This window comes from Solenopsis invicta, chromosome 7 (assembly GCF_016802725.1).
Source record: "Solenopsis invicta isolate M01_SB chromosome 7, UNIL_Sinv_3.0, whole genome shotgun sequence".
Taxonomy (NCBI): domain Eukaryota; kingdom Metazoa; phylum Arthropoda; class Insecta; order Hymenoptera; family Formicidae; genus Solenopsis; species Solenopsis invicta.
The window spans coordinates 261,075-275,820 of record NC_052670.1 but is presented as its reverse complement, the minus strand read 5'-3'; the positions used below and the strand labels follow the sequence as shown (position 1 = coordinate 275,820).

Genomic DNA, 14,746 nt, shown 5'->3' with positions numbered 1-14,746 from the left:
ACTTCGAGGCTTTACTCGCCCGTTACTCGCCCGAGCTTTTAGTATCCCATCGATTATGCTCTTTCGTGAAACGTCGTAAAACTTCGGGGATAGTCAGTTTTGTTCCTTGTGGCAGATACGTGAAATAGGGTCAAAGGGAAAGCTCACTGGTTTCGATATAATTCGCGGATAAGATTCCTTTGAATCTAACGATCCGCCAATTGAGATCGTGGGTACTTGAATTTGTTACAATTAATCGATTCGGTCTAATACTCGGATAGCGTGATTAACGTTCTTTTCATTTTGAGAAGCAAGTACTCGTGAAAATACTCAATATAATATTGTATGTTTTAGATATCTATGATAAAATATTTCTGAAGGATGTCTCACAGATTTATGACGTCTTTTAAATATTGATGTTGTTCGAACGGTTATTTTACGATGATAATAAAATTTTATATCGCGTCCAAGTAATTATGCGCGAGAATCGGTTGTGTGTGTAAACATTTTTCTGACAAATAGCTCTACCGTCACACATACTTACAAGTGACATTTGGTAATTCGAGTCGTACAAAGAATCAAATTTCCGCGCGCGCGCGCGCGAGCGTTTAGTTTTACTAAAATTTCTCTCTTGCATTTGCGATGATAAGTTAAGCAATAACCGAGTCCTCGTGGCCTGACTTATTTAGCATGACAGCGCTGCGCATTGCGGATTTTTAGTCACAGTTATACGCCTTTCACCGAGCGCGCGAGCTCCGAAGGCTTCCGTTATAATTACGAGTACATCGAGTTGGCCATTATTGTTAGGGTTTCGTCGTCGTCGTCGTCGTCTCGTTCGTGCATATGCGTTTTACCAACAATTAGCTCATCCCGGGATTTGGAATTTCATCATTTCAAATAGAAAAGCATCAGCTTCGAACCGGAAACGGCGCGTTGCTAAGTGTCACGCTTTCTGCCAACTGCTGGGAGATTTAACGGCTCTGCGACGACGACAATATTACATACAAGTGCCGGGATATCGATAAAATTCTCTCGACAAATATTGCAAACGGAATTTCGCGAGTGCCTAGACTGCGTCACAATCGCTAATCTCTTCTTTTAACCTACTTCTCACGCGAGAGAACGGTTATTTTACACGAGTCTACAACACACGATCGTAAGAACGTTATAAAAGCGTGCACGTAATTAGAACTGGACGGGCTCTACTTTGAGTTATCCGTCACCGGTGGTTTCCTTGGTCGATAAAGGTATCGCATCTTCATTCTCTCGTTGCTCGAGACACGCTGCTCACCCACGAAGGTCCTGCAAATGCACGTGGATACATACTCTGGCGCTCGTCCTTGTAATCGAATTAAATTCAACACACATTTGACTGTAACTATTACTATAGCCGAAGCGATAGATTTGCTCGACTCATTCGACTGCAGCGCAATCGTCATATTATCTCGAGTTTATAATCAAGTTAGATATTTATACGCTGCTAATTATCAAGTTTCATTTAAATGAGAACAGCTTTACAACTCGAAATACAGAAAAGTATTGCAAGTAATATCGGTTAAGAAATTTTTTTTATAATCTCTCGTAAATTCTTTGCTTCGGCATTTTATCGATACTTTTCGGTCTTTATTAACATAATCGAGAGGAATATCTTGTTTAGACATTTGCTTCTCGATACATTTCGATAAACTTGTTAGAAAAAATACGTATTCTCTACGTGTGTATAAAAATAAAAAATAAAAATATATAATACTTTTTCTCTGAAACAAAACATGTTGCCTTCTCCGCTTATCGGATTAAACAGTTGGTCGAGGTTGCAGCTAAAAACGTAACAATTATTTGGTCGAGTGCGAATGTACGTAATAGCTATCCATCTTGTCGTATCACGCGGTATCACCATCACGCTACCCTCGTTCACCTCTCCCGGGTTCTCACCCTCTCTTGGATGGGCCGTCGCCCCGGGCAGAGAGATCCTAAGAAGAACAATAGACGAAAGGAGTCAAGGTTGTCGTCTCGGTCGTTTTCGCGCCGCCCTCCATGCGTCTGACCTCCGTGCGGCGCGTGTCGTACATCGTACGTCGTACGCCGTCGCGTCGGCGTCGGCGTCGGCGTCGGCGTCAGCGTCGGCGTCGGCGTCAGCGTCGCCGTTGCCCTCGCCGTCGGTGGGTTTCGATGCTTTTCGATCCCCCACTTTCTTCTCTCGCTACATTTCCTTCTCTTTTTCTCTCCGCTTCGCACGCCAAACTACGTCACACAATCACAATTCCCCATCGCACTGCGTTGGCACGTCGACGAATGATCGCGTTCATCGCGCGCGTGGTTCTCCTAAATTCCTGTAATAGCGAACGGAACTGACAATGAGTCTCTATCCCGAAAGGGGAAACTCTGTGGCATATACAGAAAACTTGATTCTGCCGTGTCTGTATGGTGATGATATTGCGTCTCTCAAGTATTCTTGTTGAAACAGCGAACGCCTGATAAGTTAACAAGTTTATGGCGCTTATTTTAATAACTTTCTATATAGAAAAATAATTTTTTATGGGGGAAAAATAAATAACTAATAACAGATGTAATGAAAAATAAGAATACTGCAAATGATATCCGATCTCTTAATCATCTGATATATTTCGTTAATGAAACTTAAAATCTCACATGTTAGTAGTAAAATAAGATAAATATTTCTTCATTGCACAAAAATGTACTCGCAAATAGTTTTTTTCTACTTTTACGTTTATTCGTTATTTTCGTTTTATTCGTTAACAGAGCTTGCTTGTATAATTTAGACTTTGATAAAATTACCTACAGGATCTTCTGACCTCTTGTCCGCCTCTTCTTCCGTCCCCTGTCCTCCCCCCCCCTCTCTCTCTCTTTCTTTCATTAGGTTTTCCTGTAATTATTAAAATTAATTCCGCGAATATCGCGCTTTCGTCCGTCATAAACAATTAGTCAATTTCCACGAATCTTCCTACACAGTTTTCTGCTCGATAGAAAATTTCCACGAAGCACCGCTATCTGTTTATGAAGTAACATCATAGCCATGAAAATAAAGTTTCAATTAATTGGAACAAGTTGCTTAGCAGAACTGCAAGTTTGTCATAATTACTACGCAACTGGATGTACATGGCTTCGAGAGTTATAACATTATTCCTCAATAAACAATAATATCTTTTCTGGTAATAATATACTTCTTCTGGTACTATACATAGAAATAAAATAGAATTTTATTTTAAAATATTATCAGGTCTTAGTAGTATTAAAAAGTCATTTTTGTTTTTTTAACTAAATGTCTAAACATCTAGTGTAATTTAAAGAAATGATATAATCAAAATAAATCATTTTTTTTTTCATATTTGATTTTTAAACAAAACATGGCACATCATGGCCAGGCAGTGTATATGACGTAAATATTATCTGCTCTTACGTACTCCAAATCTGTTTCTATTCGCTTCGTAATTTTACTTTTAATTCGACATGAAAGTAGGTATTTAGGTCAGAGCACAGTTGTGTACGATACGTTGTGTAGACACAACTAGTATGTCTCTCTGATTCGATAAAGCTGTAAGAATTCTCTCGAAAATATCTGTCTTTATTATCAAGCATATTAGTATTTAACAATTAGATTCACAACAATTTGTTGAACTTAATATTCCGCAATTGTACATACGTGTGCATTGAATAAATAACGCGCGTATGTTAACTTAAATTAATAAAGATAAAAATAAGTATAATATATTAAATTTTGCTATACATTTAGAAAATTAAACTTTTTAAACACTAGTATAAAATATTTCTAAAACTTTATTAATTTTTAATTCAAGTGTACGTATTCGTGTAAATATGAACAGCTATAAAATGTTATGTACCCAAATATATATATTGCATCTTTAGCAGTACTAAAATTAGTTGTAATTCTAATATTTGATATTTTACCATTTTTATCGTTAAACGTTTCAAATAAAGCGTGTCAACGTGAACTTTATGTTAGACTTTCGATTTTCATCTTTTACATGCTAGGACATAAAACGTAGCAATATATCGTGTGCCTTGTATGTAGGTTTTCATACAACATTCACCAGCATATTTATTATTTTCGCCATATACACATGCGCACGCACGCACGCACGCACGCATGCGTATGCACATGTACATGCATTTTATTACAAGATTTTACAGTTTCTCTTTTATTTCTAAACGATTAAATACAATGTGCTAAAGTATAAATTAAAAGGAAATAATAATATTACGATTCCGAAATTTGTAAAACATGTAAATATGATCTAATTCAGCATTTTCTTCAAGTCGATATAATAATGATCTACTCTCATTGACTAAAGTTTTATAATTTATTGTTCGCTCTTATATTAAACGTTATTTTTTTTATAAACACTTGGCATCTTATATAAATTTCAAAACCGGCCGTAAGTCGGCCGACGCGCGACGTGCGCATTCCTAGATAGAGAATGTAAAAGTTAACATGGCCCCATCGAAACATACGACTTTCACTTTCAGCAAAAGCGTCTGCGCTCCACCTTCACCAAGAACATCAGGTTATGATGCCTCCAATCGTAGAAACGCCAAGAATGTCGTTAATGATTACAGATGATTGCTTCAAATTAATAAGAATTTAAATAATATTTGAAATTTGCGCTTTTTTTAATCATTTAACTAACAATAAGCATCCTAGTTTCATTCTAAATTAACTCCTGTTTTTATTTAAAAATTATTTTCCTTAAAACAAATTCACTTATTAAAAAAAAAAAAAAAAATTTATTTCGAAAGCAGAATTGAGGTTTCGATTTGCATTGTGCGAGCAGACGTTGAACCTTTGAGGAAGATATTTTTCACCAAAACATTAAAAAATGTTTATTTTTTGCGATACTCGATTTTTCCTATTTGTCTGAATAATTACATATATATTTTTGACGAATTTGGAGTCCCTATATTTTTTCAAAGCTTCATATCTAAACTAGAAAACCTTAGAGTTATTTTTTATATTTATTATTAAGTTATAATTTCTTGAGTCAAATAACTCGTTATCTAATTTGTGATTAATTTCCGATAGTTAATCGTCTGAGGTGTTTTTTATATCTCAGTAACGAAAAAAATAAAGCGCAGTACAGTAGTTTTCGTCAGTGATTGAAAATCTGTATTTATTTTTTTATTTCTCTTTATTTAAAAAAAAATATATTTCAAATAAATTATGCTTTTTCACGTGGTACAATATAATAGAGACATTACACGATTATATCAAAAATCGAAGAAATATTTTACTATAAAAATATTTCATAAAAAACCTTCATTCGCACACGCGCACACCAGAATATTGCCATCGTCCAATATGAAAGTAGTTTCACGTTGAAATCAATCTACGTAACGTCTGAAGAAAGTAATGTGTTTAAATCAGAAAATCCCCACGATGTTTTTAATATTTTATATACAGCTATTCGCGCGTGTTTTATAGTCAGCGTTAATTTTGCACTGTTGAATTTGTAAGTTTGTTTTAAAATGATTCTTAGATGATCAATATAATATTGTGCAATATTCAAACATGTAATAATATTGAGCGCCTAAAGGCCGCTCGTAAATCTTAATTTTATATTTCTCAAGTTTCTATTAGCAAAAATCTAATTATTTACATATATCCTGAAACATAAATCGCGAAAATTTTTACTCGTCGTCGTTTATTATTCAAACATTCACTTTTTATTTTTCGTAAGAATTCTCAAATTTTGTTTACAAAAATTTTCATGTTAAGAAAGAATGCTTTACCCAATCATTCATGATTTACGTTGTGTGGTGTTGTGGGTTAAAAAGTTGCGAACAATCGAAAGAGAAAAAAATAGCGTAGAGTGAACGGAGAGTGGAGAGAGGAGAGAGGAGAGAGGAGGAAGGAGACTCTAATTGTATGTATAAGCGGACGTTCACAAACGGGGAGAAGCAGCAAGGAGAGAAAGGCTGACGGTAGGATAAGAATGTCGGGCGGCGCGAGCGTACTGTACCGCGCCGCGCGCCGCGCGCCATCGGTTGGGAAATGAATTGTGACGCAGCCTGGCATTGAGGAAAGGAGAGAGAGAGAGAGACATACGCACAGCGTTCTCCAATTTCTCACACGGCCCAATTTCACATAGAGAGACGGCCGCCAAGCCACGGCCGGGCGGTGGTAACGGCAATGATGATAGCGGCAACGGTGGTGTGACGGTGACGGTGATGATGACGACAACGACGACAGTAGCGGTACAGCTATCAAGCTGTGACAGGTGAAAAGCCTACGACAATGCGTTTGCATCATATCTCTCATGACGATTTCGTTCTGCGTAGATTTTTCAAGGAGAATCGCCGGGAGAGAAGGCCGATTCTCTCGCACGAGCGACGCACGTTTTCTTGCGAGTGTCATTATGATTTTAATTTGCGATCATCCATTGAATCTTACAGCCAACAATTTATATACAAGATAGCAGGAAAAAATAATTTCTTAATTAATTGATTGCTATTTAATATTTTCTTACAATAATATTTTTAAGATTGTTAATCAACTATTAAGATCAAGGATGATATCGATCTAACAATAAATATCATACTTGAATTATTATTTATTTTATTATTAACGTGATAGAAATAAGACAAAGTAGCTCTAGTATAATTTGAATATATAAATTGAATTATTGTAATTTTTTTTCACATTATCCTTCGTTATAAATTTAAATTATAAAGACAAAAAAAATGTGCGTTAATAAATGCGCCCACGCGGCCACGTCAGAATGAAGATAGAAGCAATTATAGAGAGAAATATACGTTCTTTTGTTAAGTTGCAGTTTATGGTAAATACTTTTAGGTCAATGTTGTAATCGTTAGAATCAGTCGCGTAATGCTTCTTACCTCTAAACACAACAATGTGTGCTGTTCGTTTTGAAAGTGGCTATTATTTTAACATGATGACGTATTGTATAAAAACGGAAAAAATTTGACGCGTAGAATTTATGTATTAAAGGCTTGTCCTTGAATACATAATCCATTGTTTCGTCCAATTGCCATTGCTCAAAGCAACAATAAACGACATCAAACAGCTAGGAGAGAACTCTTGACCAAGTGGTCTGGTAAATTGCAGGTAGCCAAGGGAGTTTGCGACTCCTAGGATAATCCCGTGCTAACGCTATTGTGATTTGCGATTATCCGAGTGCATTCGACATCGCCATTTCGTTGCAGTTAGGAAAATGTCATTAAAGGATCTTTTATTTAGTACTCTACAAATCTCATATCTATAAAAAGAATTAAAATTATACGTATTAAGAGTATATCTTATATGAAAAAGCTAACAAAATATATTTTTTATTCGTAATTACTTTTTCTTTTATAAGACGAGATTTCATGACGTAGATCTTGTAAATTTTTAGATAAATCTCAAGTCATTGTGAGAAAAGTGTCTTAAATGAGTTATTTGCGAGGGGAAATTCACAGCCGGCATTGGTGTACAAAATTTCGGCAGTGGACTGCCGAAAAAAGTAAGCAGTGACCTATAATATTGACGGCATTGTCGTCAGTGGTTGGGGAGTGGTGAGCTCACTTCAGAGTCGGTTTTTCGATCATGGGGTTGAGCACAAAAATTTTTTCTTGCATATTCCGAAAGTACATAAATAAAAGAATATTTTAAGCCTATAATCAATTTCATAATTGCTTTCTTTCTGGTAGTTTACTCTTGTACCTGAACGGTGGGGTGCTCACTTCAGGGTCGGTTTTTCGATCACGTGGTTGAGCACAAAAATCTGGTCTTGCATATTTCGAAAGCACATAAATAGAAGAATATTTTAAGCCTATAATCAGTTTCAGAATTGCTTTCTTTCTGGTACTTTACTCTTGTACCGTTAATGTGTATTCGTACTTTCGGGACGATTTTCTGGTCGAAGAGATTGAGTACGAACATTTATTTATATATCGTTGGAAAGCACATAAAAAGCACTTAATTCTAATGTATTTATTTTTTTATTTTATTAATTATTTATATGAGTTGGTGCTGGCTTAACGTTAAGCTGGCACCCCACCTTCAATCTCATTTTCCTGCTAAACCGCTCGAGCACAAAAATTTCAAATAGGGTACATAATTAGCACATAAAAAGCACTTAATTTTGGCATAAGTGGCGTTTCGATTTTTTGTGGTGGGGGTGCTAACTTAACAGACATTGTTATTTTTAGTATTCTATTGTTTGAAGTTAGGTATACCTATGCATAAGACATCACATAATAATGTGCAATTACAGTAAAATGTATAGAATTTTTAAAGAAGAATGTTTAAAATTTATTTTGATTACAAACAAATACAATATCAAGGTCATTATTTTGATTATTTTTATTATTATTTTTAGTGTTCCATTGTTTGAAGTTATATGCATAAGACAGCACATAATAATGTGCAATTACATTAAAATGTATAGATACAGTTCGTAAATAAAATTTTTGGAAGTTTTTTGTATAATTGTGTAGAATACTTCGGGAAAGCTTTAGAATTCTTGTGCAGGCATTGGCGTATGATAATGGGCACGCGGTAGTGTTCATAATTGCATGGCATTGCCTTAATTTTAATATAGGATTGACGGCATTGTAGGCATTGACTAACAATAAGCATTGTCGGCAGTGTACAAAAATGTCGGCAGTGTTTTACAGCAATGCCAAAAATCGGCATTGGTGTACAAAATTTTGGGTTGTGAATTCCCCCTTGGTTATAATATATTACTGTCATAAAGTAATAAAATAATCATTATATATTAATTTAGTGTTGATAGATGAAATTTACTGACTTTGTTGGTTAAACGACAATTATTTTCTTGATTGTAGTCACAAAAGTTAATAATTAAATAGTAAAGGGAAATTCCATTATCTTTTTGCAAAAATATATCATGTTTTCATCGCTGCAAACAGCTGTATTGATAATTTTTATTTAAAATGCAATGACCTAAATGTTACTTGCTAAATTTTATTATCATATGCATCATTTAATGTATGTGCACATAATCGACAAAGCTTTTTCGTTTTTTATATGTATGTACTTGATTCCAAAAATCTCTCTCTTTCTCTCTCTCTCTCTCTCTCTCTCTCTCTCTCTCTCTCTCTCTCTCTCGTTGTGTGTATATATTTCAACATAATTTAATAAAAATAGATTTTAGAATTAGAATACTCATTATTCCATATTATATTTTTATTGAACAAACTTGTTAAAAAACGGCAATAGTAAATTAAGATTTTAAAACTGACACGATGCGTAGTAAGAAGCGCTGACTTAGCAGCGATTGTTTACGATCAAGTTTATTCAAGGTCTCGTTCTATCGCTGATTTTTATCAACGTAAATGAACATTAATCCAATTAATTTTGTTTACAGTGATTGTAGTATTATTCGAATATTGAATTTTTTCTTTCGTTACTTCATAATTGCGATAAACTGTGAAATTTGTCACTATCCTGAATCGGTCGAATAATGTTTATTTACAGGAATATTTAAGAATGATGCCGATGCGTTTTACAATGTATTTAATGTGCCTCGGGATCTTCTTGCTCTCTTTCTCTCTCTCATGAATCAATTTGTTAAAAATACAGCAACAATAAAACACAAACTTCAAATTGGATCTTGCTCGAAATAATTACTCGGTTGACGGTTGACGTTGACGACGCAATATAAACTTGATTATTCGGCACAAACGGGAACAAAACGACTTTCTTTATTTGTGATATTTGGTAAAATTAGAAGCTCAAAGAAAACTATGATTAAAATTGAAAGTCACTGTGAAAATAGTCTAATTTTAAAAAACAGATTGTAAATACTTAAACAACTATAACCATTAAATTAATTGTAGTTCAAGGATACATCGATTGATAAAATACACAGAAAATATATCAAGGATATTTATCATATAACTTTCGATATATTACAACTATCAATATATTGTTAATAAAATTTTGTCAAAAATTTTATATGCTAAAACTTGCTACAGAGCACATAGCAAGTCCAGTATTTCAATTGTTGAATAAATTTCGTATTTTTGTTCGAACAAGAAGATACGTTTTTTTTTTATTTCTCGTGCAAATACGAGTAAGTACGATGATAATATAAATAACTTGGTTATTTTGTCTAAACAGTGGATTTATTTTAAGCAAAGAATAGTATTGATAACCTCATAACTTGAACTGCAGCGTAATATACTCAGGCTCTCTGAATTGCAATTAATAATTGGTTACTTAAACGTTATCTCTCTCGCCACACAACTAAAACTGATGAATCAGATACACCGTCCAATTTACAGCGAAAATTACAATTATTAACGATTCGCTTCTCTCTCGTCGCTTACATCTCGTCTCCTTCATCTCCCTGCTTTTCGGTCTGCTACGACCTTTTCTCATGATAAACCTTTCTTAAATAAGCATACAGCTATTTACAGCGTTTAAGACAAGAAACGATGCTATCTACTGTCCACCGAATAATATTAATACGCGTGAATAACGGTATCAATTAAACGAACGACTAAGCAATTGCTGTTGTATTTTTTATTTTTGTATCTCAAATTGTGCATCGCTCGTAAAGTCAGCATTGCTAATATGCATTTTGGCAGTAATTTTTGGGAGTAATTTTTTTTTTCAAACTGATGTTTATTCCACCCTTATAGTGTTACTGGAACAGAATCGCTAATTATCTTGACATATTAAAACGAGAAAATCGCATTTTCGATTGAAAAATTCAATTATTGATATTTTAAGGTCTGGTTGTTTCACCTTTTGGTATCAAGTAAATTTAACTGTTAGGTAAACCTTTGCGGATCGCGAGGGTTTACCTAACAGTTAAATTCATTTGACACTTACCAAAAGGTGGAACAACCAGGCCTAAATGTCATTAAGATACCATATCGATACTTATCTTCGTACAAACCATATTAATATTAACATTAAAAGCGTATTAAGTGCCTCGGTGGTCGCAAGAGACCAGTTAGACACCCGTGCGGAATATAAGAGGATCCAAGTTCAACCCCTGGTCGAAGTAACATGTTTCGCAATAAATTCTTTACAGTTTTCGGGATAGAGGGAATTGTAGAGATGCCAGTAGGTATTAAAATTATTAAATTGACTAGCAATTTTCATTTGTAATATTACATTTTTGGTTCTACTTAATAGGTTTTAATAGGTCTGGCAAACATGCGGCGCGTAATTCGAGGAAACTTTTAAATGTATATAAATTTATCTAGAAAATTATTATTGAGCACTAAGATCCTCTTTCGTCCAGTTGTTAAATGTTTTTCTCAATTTAAACGTATAGATAAAATTAAACAAATTTTTTTATTTGTTGCTCATTTGTTGCTAAAAAGTTGCCAAAGAAAAAAATTTGTTGCTCTATTAATTTTTTTTAAAAATAATGTTCCGCTAACGGAAGTTTAAGTTAGCGGGACAATACCCTTATATCGCAAAAATCATACGCAAAAGCAATGTTAAAAGATGTTGCTAATTTGTTGCTCACAAAATATGCTACTCTCGATATTGTTACTTGCAAAATAAGCACCTATAACAATAAACAATCACCTATACAGAGAGTTACAAGAGGTTTATACAGAGAGTTACAAGAATAAACTAGAAGAAATAAATTTGTTACTCGCATAACTATGATTCCGAGCATAACTATAATCCTCAGCCATCGTACTATTAAAAATTTAAAATTATTGCTAACCATAAAACACTAAAGATAATTAATTTACCAAGGAAATGCGCGCGTCGCGCGCGGTAGGCACGTTAACGAATGTCAAAAAATGTGTACGCTGGTATAATTGTAATATCAAAATAACCCCCAGATATTGTACTATCAAAATATATAAAAATCTCAATTTGTTGCTAACTATAAGACACTGCAAATAATTAATTTATGCAGTAAACACATGCTGCGCGCTATAGGAAAGGTATTGCCTATCAAATAATGTGTACGCAGATAAATTCCTAGATAAATTAATTATTTTTAATGTGTTATGGTTAGCAACAAATTGAAACTTTACATATTTTGAGAGTACGACATCCGCGGATTAATTTGATACCATGATTACGCCAGCGTACACATTATTTGATAAGCAATACCTCGGCTATAGCGCGCGGCGCGCGCGTTTACTGCGTAAGTTAATTATTTGCATTGCCTTATGGTTAGCAAAAAATTGAAACTTTACATATTTTGATAGTGCGACATCCGCGGATTAATTTGATACCATGATTACGCCAGCGTACACATTATTTGATAAGTAATACTCTGGCTATAGCGCGCGGCGCGCGCGTTTACTGCATAAATTAATTATTTGCAGTGTCTTATGGTTAGCAACAAATTGAAACTTTACATATTTTGATAGTACAACATCCGCGGATTAATTTGATACCATAATTTCGCCAGCGTACACATTATTTGATAAGTAATACTCTGACTATAGCGCGCGGCGCGCGCGTTTACTGCATAAATTAATTATTTGCAGTGTCTTATGGTTAGCAACAAATTGAAACTTTACATATTTTGATAGTACAACATCCGCGGAATAATTTGATACCATAATTTCGCCAGCGTACACATTATTTGATAAGTAATACTCTGGCTATAGCGCGCGGCGCGCGCGTTTACTGCATAAATTAATTATTTCCATTGTCTTACGGTTAGCAAAAAATTGAAACTTTACATATTTTGAGAGTACGACATCCGCGGATTAATTTGATACCATAATTTCGCCAGCGTACACATTATTTGATAAGTAATACTCTGACTATAGCGCGCGGCGCGCGCGTTTACTGCATAAATTAATTATTTGCAGTGTCTTATGGTTAGCAACAAATTCAGATATTTACGTGTTTCGCTATAGGCGCGCTATAGAGAAGGTATCAAATAATGTGTACGCTGGCGAAATTATGATATCAAATTAATCCGCGGATGTCGTACTCTCAAAATATGTAAAGTTTCAATTTTTTGCTAACCGTAAGACAATGTAAATAATTAATTTATGCAGTAAACGCGCGCGCCGCGCGCTATAGCCAGAGGTATTACTTATCAAATAATGTGTACGCTGGCGAAATTATGGTATCAAATTAATCCGCGGATGTCGTACTATCAAAATATGTAAAGTTTCAATTTGTTGCTAACCATAAGACACTGCAAATAATTAATTTATGCAGTAAACGCGCGCGCCGCGCGCTATAGCCAGAGTATTACTTATCAAATAATGTGTACGCTGGCGTAATCATGGTATCAAATTAATCCGCGGATGTCGCACTATCAAAATATGTAAAGTTTCAATTTTTTGCTAACCATAACACATTAAAAATAATTAATTTATCTAGGAATTTATCTGCGTACACATTATTTGATAGGCAATACCTTTCCTATAGCGCGCAGCATGTGTTTACTGCATAAATTAATTATTTGCAGTGTATTATAGTTAGCAACAAATTGAGATTTTTATATATTTTGATAGTACAATATCTGGGGGTTATTTTGATATTACAATTATACCAGCGTACACATTTTTTGACATTCGTTAACGTGCCTACCGCGCGCGACGCGCGCATTTCCTTGGTAAATTAATTATCTTTAGTGTTTTATGGTTAGCAATAATTTTAAATTTTTAATAGTACGATGGCTGAGGATTATTTTGGAATCATAGTTATGCGAGTAACAAATTTATTTCTTCTAGTTTACTCTTGTAACTCTCTGTATAAATCTCTTGTAACTCTCTGTATGGTGATTGTTTATTGTTATTGGTGCTTATTTTGCAAGTAACAATATCGAGAGTAGCATATTTTGTGAGCAACAAATTAGCAACATATTTTAACGTTGCTTTTGCGTATGATTTTTGCGATATAAGGGTATTGTCACGCTAACTTAAACTTCCGTTAGCGGAACATTATTTTAAAAAAAAATTAATAGAGCAACAAATTTTTTTCTTTGGCAACTTTTTAGCAACAAATGAGCAACAAATAAAAAAATTTGTTTGAATTAATTCTGCTCATGCCGCTAATTCGAGGAAACTTTTAAATGTATATAAATTTATCTAGAAAATTATTATTGAGCACTAAGATCCTCTTTCGTCCAGTTGTTAAATGTTTTTCTCAATTTAAACGTATAGATAAAATTAAAATATTGATAACATATTTCTTTTTCATACGCAACTTTATATTCTTCACATCAAAAAATTTTGAAGCAAAAATACTAGAGAACAATTGGAGCGTCATGTCGCATATAGATGCACGATGAACCGAGTTTTTGCAACGTGCGATTGTGCGTAACAAAACATTGTCAATATGTATATGTATACGTACACATTTGTACTCTTTTGAACATGTGTCGTTACGAAGAGGTAATAGATTTATGACTGTTGTGTACTCGATTCTTCGCGAAAAGAAATTGCTTTTTTCTACATGTACAGCTATGTACGTTTCAATTATTGAGAATCAAAGAATAAAAACACAACGAAGTTATTGTAGATCAAGTAAGTTTTCTTATGAAACTATTCTATCAAGGTATATCTATTGTAAGACAATGTTTAAAGGAAAAAAAGGAAAATTTGAAAAAAATTACGTAAACTTTATCTCAACACAATCCAAATTTTGAACAATTAGATTACATGTATATATATATATATATATATATATATATATATATATATATATATATATATATATATATATATATATATATGTGTACAAATAAAAATGTACGGATAATATTTAACTGTTTTTGAAATCTCTTTAAAAATAGTAGTATAAAATTTATACTTTTTG

General features: G+C 33.8%; 1 long non-coding RNA gene across 1 annotated transcript in view; it reads left to right on the top strand.

The window, feature by feature from the left end:
- Nucleotides 1-14,746, top strand: part of LOC120358298 — a 68,037-nt gene that overhangs the window by 19,182 nt on the left and 34,109 nt on the right. The window lies entirely within an intron of this gene.